This window comes from Mustela erminea, chromosome 7, assembly GCF_009829155.1.
Source record: "Mustela erminea isolate mMusErm1 chromosome 7, mMusErm1.Pri, whole genome shotgun sequence".
In the NCBI taxonomy this organism is placed as follows: Eukaryota; Metazoa; Chordata; class Mammalia; order Carnivora; family Mustelidae; genus Mustela; species Mustela erminea.
The window spans coordinates 21400855-21409071 of NC_045620.1; positions in this window are offsets into that span (position 1 = coordinate 21400855).

Here is an 8217-nt window from a genome sequence, read left to right on the forward strand (position 1 = left end):
GAGCTAGCGAAGCATTTCTAGGAGAGGGGGATCAGCAGGACCAAATGTAGCAGAAAATTCCAAACTGATGAAGGCTGAAAATTTTCTTTTGATTTGCCAATTAGTAGAACATTGATGAGCTTAACAAGAGCAATTTTAGGAGCTCGTGGACCAGCAAGGGGGGTGGAGATGGAGAGACATTTAGGAGGTAAAATGCACCAGAGTTGGTGATGGGGTGCATATTGGAGGAGGAGGAAGGGGAGGAAGAGGAGGGCAATGTTAAGCAAGACCCCCAGGTTTTCTGGTGTTCAGAAGGACAGGATGACAGTGAGGAACACTGGAGAAGGATCGGGTTTGCAAGAGGAAGATAAAGGGTTCTGTTTGGGACGTTTTTACCTATAATCATATTTTGGTTTTAACACTGTGCTTGATATTGTTCCAAGAACTTTCTACTATTAATTCATGTATCCTTGTAATTATCCTGTAAGGTAGCTACTACCACATTTACCACCATTTACGCATAAAGAAACAAAGAGAAACCTGCTCAGAGCAAAGAAGGAACGGAATACAGGTTTGAAACCAGGCAAACCAGACATGATGGAGTGAGGTCCCCAAGACAAACAAGGGGTATCAGGGGCAGGTGGATCCAGGCTCCAGGGCTTGGTAGGGAGGTCCTGGCTGGAGGTGTAAGAGCCATTGCCATGCAGGGAAGGACCTCACCTTGACTCAACCCAGTGGGGGGGACACGCTGGGTGTCACTGGGTCTAGGATGGTGTTGGGGCTTCACGGACAAGAGACAGTGTGGGAGAGGATCCAGGCGAAGGCCCAGACCACTCCAGCATTCAGGGTGGCCCACCAGGGAGATGGGAAAGACAGGGCCAGAGGGCTGATGGGGGTGGGGGGAGCTGTCACTCCAGGAGGCAGCTGATAGTAGAGCTTGTCCTAAGAGGTTGGGGCAGGAGAGTGACTGCCCATGCACCAGAGCAGCCTCAGGGGAAGAGATAAGAACCCCAAAAGGAGGCAGTCAAGAGTCTGGCTATATAGGGAAAAGGGAGGAGAAGTGCTAAGGGGGAGAACAGGGTCCAGAAAGGTACTATTTTTAAATGGAAACTATCTTTTTAAATAAGAAATTTTAATCAAAAAATGCACTCCCATGGTTCAAAATTCAAAACCTACAGAAGAACGTCCAGCACAAAGTCTCCCTCCTGCCCTTCCCTGCCCCCATCAACCCCGTGCCCTAAGTCCCCTTCTTTTTTCTTTTTTTTTTTTTTAAAGATTTTATTTATTTATTTGACAGAGATCACAAGTAGGCAGAGAGGCAGGCAGAGAGAGAGAGAGGAGGAAGCAGGCTCCCTGCTGAGCAGAGAGCCCGATGCGGGACTCGATCCCAGGACCCTGGGATCGTGACCTGAGCTGAAGGCAGAGGCTTTAACCCACTGAGCCACCCAGGCGCCCCCTAAGTCCCTTTCTTGAAGGCAACCAGCGCATCCTCCCAGAGTCAGAAAATACAAATTGACAATGTGGAATTCTGATTTCTGTAAATGCACAGAAAATAAATTTCAGAACATTGAAGCTCTTTGGGGAAGAAGCCCTCACAGAGCCAGTGATGGAACAGGACACGCAAGCTGGAGGCACAGGGGGTCCCCAGGGGAGGTGGGACATTAGTTGTAGACAAGAACTGGTGTTTCATTGTGTGGAATAAAAGTATATTGTCCCCCTGCTACCAAGTCCCAAGTATGGTGAGTTCAGTGTGCTGGGCCCCCTCGGCCGCCAGGCCACGGTGACAGCTCACATGCTGGGGACTCTGACCTGTCCCACAGCTGGACCCAGTGGCCTTTGAATCACCCTCCACTCCCGGCCACCACATCGATCCCAGTGGCTGCTGAGGAAGGGTCTCCTGACACGAAATGTCTAAAAGGCAGCTCCGTCTTTTATTTTTTATTTTTAGTTATTGAAACCAACGGGAGCGTCGAGGTAACAGGAATGGAGGCTCCAGGGTGGAGGGAAGGGTGGCAGAGACTGGGCAAAGGGCCCCTGAGCTCTGGGGTCTGCGGCCTGGGGAAGAGAAGCTGCCATCCTTCCCAGGGAAGCTGGGGGCCCCCTCACCACTGGTCAGGGGAGCTTGCCCCCCCTCTTGCCTCATTCCCTGACCCCCGCAAGGAGGCAGGGGCTGGACTGAAGAATAAGCCCAAGGCGTTGTGGGCTGGGCTTATGGTCAGGGTCACCGTGTTCCCCTGTGCCTTTCCCCTGCCTCATTCTGTGACTCCAGGCCGACCGGCCCTTCTCTCTGGGCCTGGGTCCCTTTGTCTGTAGACATGAATGAAACGGTTTCAGGTAGAGTTTGCAGGGGACGACCTGTCCTTGCTTGCGCCATTTTGGGGCTTGACCTCAGTGGACTCTTGGGACATATGACCCACCTTCCTTATCTGTCGTGATGCCCCTGCAGCCACCCCAGACCCCGTTCGCCATCCACCGGCCTGAAGGGATCCCACTGCCTGGCACGCACTGGCGTCATGGGTCCAGAGCAGGGGCTTGTGAGGTCAGTGGTACACCTGAAGACAAGCTTCTAGCCAGTTGGAGGAGTGCGACCTGGGCCCTAGGGTCCCCCTGAGCCTCGGTGGTACATCCTTGGGGAGCCAGGGGGAGGTCACCAGCTCACAGGTCAGCAGTACACAGCTCCACGCACAGGGAGAGCTCTGGCCTGCGCAGTTGCCACCGCCCTCACAGCACCCAGCCCTTGTCCCTGCTGCTTTTTGGAAAGTGGCCTTCAACAGCCTTGTGAAGTGCTGTGACCCCAGAGAAGGGGCTTCCCGGGACTGCTCCAAGGCATTAAACTCTTTGTGGACATTTTAATTGACAATTTGGGGTAAGGGGCCCAGTCTCCTTCCTGAGAGGACACCTGTCACCCGGCTGTTATGAATCCTTGAGGCCTTTGGGGGCCTGGGTGGAGGAGAGGGACTGGGGGTGCACAGGAGAGTCTACCCATCAGACGTGGGGGTGGCAGGCCGGGGACCAATGGGGTGCTTGAGCCCAGGCTCCCACCCGGGAGAGCTGGTGAGTGTTCACAGGGTTCCCACAACAGCAATCTGTAAAGAACATTCTCGGTGGGAGACAACTTGCTGGGTTGGGACACGTTGGCCATTGGGAGGCCCAGAGGTCAGGCAGGAAGTTGTCTGGCACAGCAGACGGGCCAGGCACATCTCACCATCCACTCCGAAGTGGGAACCACCCCTCTACCCCAAACCAGCAAGCCTGTATTTCCAGAAGCTTCAGCTCCGCCTGCCTCCGGCCTTCCCTGAGCTCACCCTTCCCCTTGGCTGGGTCTCCAAGGCCTCACATGCTCAGCAAAGGACCCCATGCCCACCCAAACCTGCTTGAGGTCATGCTCCCTGGACCCCACGTTCTGCCAGCTCCTGCCTCTCTCAACATTGTGGCGAATTCCCCTTTGGCTCCCCACACTGCAAGCCAGGTCCAGTGCCCCTGGGACTGTGAGCCCCTTCTCAGCCAGGTTCTGGCAAACGCAGTGCCATCTCTCAGCGCTTAGTCCGCATCTCCTTGCACCCAGGACCGTCGACCACTGCCCCATCTACAGCCTCATCTCAGTCCCTGACGCCACCCTCTCCTGTTTCCCTCGCCACCCTGCCTCTCGGCTGCTCTCCCATGGCCCTTACCGGGATTTCTGCCCAGCCCTCATGGGCTCGCTGTGCCCCCAGAACCCTCGCCTCTGCTTACGCACACCCTCTCCACCCACACTGCAGGTGCCATCTGTGCGCTGCTGCCTCTGACCTCCAAACATTCTGCCTGGCCCTGGGCTCTGCATCCTCATGGCTGTGCTCACCCAGCAGCTCGCCATCTTGCTCAAGCTAAAATGTGGTTGTTTTCTCTCGCCTCTCCCAAGAGTCGGAACCACAGCGCATGTGTTTGGTCTTGTTGATACTTCTCAGACCCATTTCCATCTCCCTCTGCCTCCCTGGTCCGGGGGCTATTCTCACTCTGCCCAGGACGATGGGCCTCTTCTTCCCAGGTCCACTCTTGCTTAAAACAAGCTCCACCTCTTGGATTCATCAGTGGCTCCCCACAGCCCTTAGAATAAAATCCATACTGCATAATTCTGACCTCTTCCCTCTTTTCTAACCTCATCACTTCCCACTCTGCCCTCCACTCACGATACTCCAACCACACAAGTCCCACCATCCCTCCCACATTATCTTCTTCCTGCCTCTGGGCCTTTGCACGTGCAGCCTGACCTCTCTTTGCACGTGTTTGAGCATGCTTCCTGCTTGCACATGCGTCCCTCTTCTTCAAACTGCCTACTGCCATTTGATCTTGCCCAAACATCTCTCCTCAGAGCAGTCTTCGTTGAAGACCATTACACTCTCCTAGCCAGCACCAGGTCTGTCTCCCTTGTAGCTTATTTTTTGGGGGGACATTGCTTGTTGATAGATATGGGCCTTTCACCTGCAAATGGGATGCTATGTGAGACAGGGACTGCCACTGTTGGGTCCTCATCAAGGATTCTCACTAAGTATGTGTTGATGGGCTAAAAGCATCTAGGCAGAGATACTAAGTGACAGAACCCGAGCCCCAGGCACTAGGGATACAGGAGAGGATGCCGAAAGCCCTAGCCTGTGTGGAGCTCATAAGACAGACAACCCGCAGGTGCACAGATAATTCCATCCTCATCTTTCAGGGCTTGGGAGTGGGATGACAGAAATGCAGGGGGAGGGCAAAGGGCTTAAGGGTGACCAGAGCCTCTCCTTGCCATGGGGAGGAGGCAGGCCAGGTTCCTTAGACAGGACAGTCAGAGAAGACCTTCTATCAGAGACCTAAGTGACTCGAGGGAGTGAGTTAAGTGAGGACGGGGGCAAGAGGCCTGCCAGGCAGAAGGAGGATATTCTTTTTCTCGGGCTGCTGTAACAGGTGTCACAAAAGTGAACAATGGAAATTCATTGGCTCACAGCTCTGGAGGCCAGAAGCCCAAGATCAAGTCGCTGACCAGGTTGGTGCTCTCTGAGGGCCATTCGGAGAATCTGTCCCAGGCCTCTCTCCTAACTTCCGTGGGTTGCCGGCAATCTTCAGCCTCCCTTGGCCTGTCGATGCAACCCCTGATCTTCACCTTCATCTTCCCATGTCCTTCCTGTGTGAGCGTGTGTCTGAATTTCTCCTTCTTATAAGGACACTGGGTTTATCAGGTTAATGGTCCGCCCTGCTCCAACAAGACCCCATATTAACCGAACTAAGTACATCTGCAGCGACCCTCTTTCCAAAGAACCATTCAAAGAAACATTCCAAAGAAACATTCCAAAGAAACACATTCAGAGCTACTGGGGTGATGACTTCAGTATATGAATTTGAGGAAATATAGCCCATAATGGAGAGCCTCTAGAGGAAAGGCCGGTGGTAGGAACAAGCCTGGTGTGTTCCAGGAACAGTAAAAGAGGCCTATGTGGGTACAAGACAGAACGAGGGGCAGGGAGCGGTATGATGGAGGTAGGACAGGTGGGCGCCTCACACAGGGCCTGGGTGGCATTTGCTCCATGTGCGGTGGGGAGCACTGTGAGTCTGAGATAGGACTTCCGTCCGTAAAGATCTTTCTGGCTGCTGCGTGGGAAGTAACCAGCACAGAGCGAACATGGATGTGGCGGTCCTCTGAACCAGAGAAGGGAGGAGACCCAGCAAGCATGCAGTGGGAAACAGGACAAGCTTTGAGGACTGAGGAGGAGACGTGCAAGAAAGCCAGAGAGCAGGAGAGGACTTCCACCCGCAGAAGGACTAAGGGTGTCCAGAAGGTGGGAGCCGTCACCTGTGGGCTGTGAATGGCAAAGGCTGGGATGGAGGTGAGGCTTGGCGGCTGGAAAGCCATCAGCACCCTCCATGCAAGAAGTGCCCGGGCCAACTGCTTGCGAGGGGAGGGGAAGGAGACAGAGAAGGGAGGCAGGGAGGATGAGACTCACTCTCCAGTGCCAGATCCGGCGATGCTGGTGTTCTGAGCGGATGCAGCAGGGACGTCGTGGAGCAAGGGCAGGTGTGACAACTAGTGACCGGATGGGGCCAAGGGTGCAGACAGACGCATGTTAGGCTAAACAAGATGTAATTAAACTGCCTACCTCTCCTGAGTAACTTGAACTCCCCTGCATTCCCCTCCATGGGTGATAGAAATCCAGGTGGGTACGAGTTCTGTCTTGCCTCTAGCCTGGGATGGGGATCCTTGCTCATCTTCTACCCTCACCTGCCATGCTGAGGGAAACTGATGAGTGCTGAGTATACTTAGCTTTGCATTAAAGCCTGGTATGCCAGCAGCACAATGCGCAGGTCTGGAGTGTGCAGCTCCAGGATGATTTAACGACGCACGTACCAAAGTCACCGCCCCCCAGATCAAGACACTCAGCAATTTCATCCCCTGGAAGCTCCTTGGCACCCAGCCTCCAGAAGTGATTACTACCCTGACGTGCATCACCCACGAGTGGTTTTGCTTGTTCTTGAACTTCATCTGAACGGAATCGGTGTATTCCTTGCCTCTGGCTTCCTTCACTAAACATAGGTCTATGAGATTTACCCACGTTGGTGCAAGTAGACTGACTTCATTCTTTCTCATTGCCATGGAGTGTTCCTTTATAGGAATATGCCATCATTGGATCTATTTGTCTGTTCTCCTGTTGATGGACCTTTGAGTTGTTTCTGGTTTTCCGTGATGACAGAGAAAGATGCTGTGAGCATTCTGTGCACATCTGTAGGGGAACCCACACACTACCTCCCACTCTGGTATTCCTCATAGTAGACCATCTGGGTCAGAGGGCAGGTGTCTGCTTCACCTTTGTAGATATGCCCAACAGTTTTCCAAGGTGATTGTATCCATTTACACCCAATAGGGTAAGTTTTCTGAAAAGTCATGTTCATTGATGTATAATCTACATAGGAGGACATTTGCGGGTTTTTTTGTTTTGTTTTGTTTTGTTTTTAGATTTTATTTATTTGAGAGGGAGAGAGGGAAGGGGGCAGGGAGGGAGACCACAGAGGGAGATGGTGAGAGAGAGACAAACTCCCCGCTGAGCAGGGTGACCGATGTGGAACTCGATCCCAGGACCCTGGGATCATGACCTGAGCCAAAGGCAACCACTTAACCGACTGAGCCAACCAGGCATCCCCTTCACTCTTTCTGGTGTGGGCAGTTTTGACAAAGGCATATCGTAGCATGACTCTCTCCATAATTGAGGTAGAAAATGTTTCTATCACTGCAAAACCTTCCCTCGGGCACCACCGACCACCACCACTCTGTTCCCTGTCCCTACATTTCCACTTTTTCCAAAATGTCATATCAGGGGAATCACAGAGTGTTTGAGGTCCAGCTTCTTTTACTTATCATCACACATTTGAGACTCACCCACGCTGTTGTGGGTTTCGGTATTCGTTCCTTTCTATTGCCAAGAGCTGCTCTGCCGTGAGGCTGGGCCACCTTTTTGGGTTGGCACTTTTCCTCTACATTAATTGAAGGATATTTGAATTGTTTCCAGTTTGGGGCAACTGTGGATAAAATCGCTCTAAACATCCACGTAGTGATGTGTGCGTGGACGAAAGTTTTTGTTTCTCTAGTTGAATGCCCAAGAGGGGATTGTGTGTTCTACGGTCTAACACTACAAGGAACTGTCCAACAGCTTTAAAGGCTCTGCTGTTTGGCACTCCCACCAGCAACAGACGAGCGTTCCAGTAGCTCCTCGTCCCTGACAGCACTTCATAGCATTTTATTTTGTTTTTATTTTAGCCACTCTCGTGAGTATGTAGCAGTTCAGCTACTATGCTCTTGTTTTGTCAGGGCAGCTGGAAGGGTTTTGAGTCGAGAAAGGGCACAATCAGATGTATGTCCAAGGGCTGGCTGGGGCGGAGCCAGGGAAGAGGGTACCGGAGTGGATGAGCCTGGACCCTGGGATCTGAGAAGAACTTGGTGCATTGTGACAAGGCTACTCCAGGGGCGGACCTGAGGACGCAAGTGAGAGAATCTGAATAGGGTGGGGTTCCAAAGGTGTTCAGGAGGAGCTGGTAAGGCTTGGCTGTTGTGTTCACTGCTGACTTAGGTTGGGGTCTACAGGGCCAGTCTGTGGGACAAGAACTGAGGTGCAGGTGGTAGATTTATTAAAGAAGTGACTCCAAAACAAACAGGTCAGGGAATGGGGAAGCCAGACAGGAAAGAAGGAGGAGGTGGACAAGGTCCTGCAGGGGGTAGCGCCAGCCTGATTCCACAAG